General features: G+C 37.5%; 1 long non-coding RNA gene across 1 annotated transcript in view; it reads right to left on the reverse strand.

The window, feature by feature from the left end:
• Nucleotides 1–1139: 1139 nt before the first annotated feature.
• LOC109473893 overlaps nt 1140–2360 on the reverse strand; it is a 7941-nt gene continuing 6720 nt past the window's right edge. The window contains exon 3 of the long non-coding RNA XR_002140455.1: nt 1140–1237. This is a non-coding gene — a long non-coding RNA (uncharacterized LOC109473893). The remainder of the gene's footprint in view (nt 1238–2360) is intronic.

A 2360-nucleotide genomic window follows, 5' to 3' on the forward strand; every position in this document is an offset into this window, starting at 1 on the left:
CTAGTTTTTAGAATAGTTAAAAGACAAAACAAACGAAAATAAAAAAATGTTGAAATTGTTAAAATGCAGAATTGTTAAAATCGTTAAAACTGATAAAATTGTTAAAATTATAAAATTGTTAAAAATGTTAAATTGCTAAAAATATTTATGTCCGATGCACTGGGGTTCGAACTTGCAATGCCTGGGATTGCCGCCTTGCGCGTTTCCAACCGAGCTAACTCGGTGCGATACACATCACTCACTGCATTGTATGTACATAAAAGTAAACAGCATGGCGGTATCGATCGCCTCAAGCCACCAAGACTTTCAACGGGGTTTCCTTCTTTATCAGGTTTGCTTTTGAACCACCTTGATGTTACTTAACTATCAACCCGGCTAGCAGAAGCCGCCGGCTCCTTTGATATTACAGCCGCTCCCTGTCCAATCTTGTTTACACGCCGGGCGCAGGTCATTGACCTCCAACTTGCGTTGTTCCAACAGAGAAGAGCAAAATGTCTGGCTCCCGCAGAACGTACCGCACTCTCCCGCTGGACGTACCGCACTCTCCCGCAGAACGTATCGCACTCTCCCGGAGGACGTCCCGCACTCTCCCGAGGGAAGTCCCGCACAGCGTCCTGCACTCTCCCGCAGAACGTCCCTCGAAAATTGATGCGTATTTCGTGGCCTGTGCTGTACCTACCAAAACACTTGAGTTCATACTGTCAAAATGGAATGGCTTTGAACAGGTGTTAATTGAGTTAATCCAATCAAATCCAACAGCCAATCAGCAAGAAGAAAAGATTAGGCTGCGTCAGGTTCATGCTTGCATGCCCATATATGGGCATGCCGCCGAATTTCTTTCTTATTACGTCACGCGCGTACGCCCCCGCACAGTACTTTCCTATGGGGACCGCTAAAAAAGCAAATAAAACGATTGTAAAAGCCTGTATCACAAAAATTTAAAAAACGCCTAGGGGTATTTGCCCACTGTACCTCCATACCAAATTTCAGGACCTTAGGCCCTAAAATGAAGAAGCTGAATCCATTTAAAAAATGGCAGGAGGAGAAGGAGGAGGAGGAGAAGAAGAAGAAGAAACATCAGAAAAAGCAATATGGGTTCACCACCACTTCGTGGTGTGGTGAACCCATAATTAAGATCTCTGTACATAATACATCTTATATATATATCCATAATCTCAAGCTAAATATAACATCCTGGTATCCTGCTGGTGACAATCCTGTTGGGCATGGCTTTCACCTGCAAGATGGAAGAATAAGAAAAAATCATTAAGAATGATATAACACCAAATTAAACCCAATTCACTCATTAATCAACATCAGAGAATTCTGAATCTGAAATGTTATTCAATGCAGACAAGCTGCCTATGTAAATGTCATCTATGAAATTAACATCCTAGTTAAAAGTCTTTCTGAATCATCGTGAATTTCCCAATTTTGATCAATATGGACTAAATTAAAATATTCAGAATGAAATGTTGAACTTGGCATAGAAGAAATAAGTAATTTAGATTTGGACTGTACAGCTTGTATAGAAATCCCAATCCACCCACTGGGACTTCCAGTAACAGTTGCATAGGGGCTACCACTATTTATGTTGTCTACTATATTGAAGTTACAGTAAAATAACCTTTTGTCAAGCTATGCAAACTCTTCCAAAGTCAATTTATCCAAAACCCCAGAAAAAGATGTTTATGAGAATCACTAAAATAACTCTCACCAAGGCAATTTCAGAGTTAATTGCATTAAATCATCAGATTGGCTATAGGAATAAATCAATGCATAATTTATCATATGAAAAGGATAACTACACTGGCCTTCAGAGACAAAAAAAAATTATGAAAGATGTGAAAAGTCTCCTAAAAATTAGAGCTATAAAGAAATGTCCAAAGTTTCAATATCAGAAAAAGAAATTTCATACTTTTGCATAGTTAACACAACAATAAAATTGCAGACAACAGGATTTGTTTCTTTAGAAATTTGGAACAGGTCACTTTCATGCTGGGGGTTGGTATTTATCAAATGGAATAAATTTGGAGGATTCTTGATGAATGATAGTATTCATATATAAAAAGGATGGCCAGGTGCCAGAATTGATACTATCCTTTAAACCTTTTAGCATAGAAGCAAAACTAGACTCTTGATCATATTTTGGAGAGTTAACTCTTGCAGAATACAATACTAAATGAAGGGATTCTATAATATCACAATATCTATAGTATAACATTAAACTATGTTTGGTTTTAGAACTTTTGTGAACCAAATAAAGTTTCCTTAATCATTTAAGTCAACCACAGTAGAATGTGTCATAATCAGTACATTACTTTGACTTTTACATTCAAATCTTTTCTTTAACTTGTTTA

Source organism: Branchiostoma belcheri, unplaced genomic scaffold, assembly GCF_001625305.1.
Source record: "Branchiostoma belcheri isolate BF01 breed outbred unplaced genomic scaffold, Haploidv18h27 scaffold100, whole genome shotgun sequence".
NCBI lineage: Eukaryota > Metazoa > Chordata > Leptocardii > Amphioxiformes > Branchiostomatidae > Branchiostoma > Branchiostoma belcheri.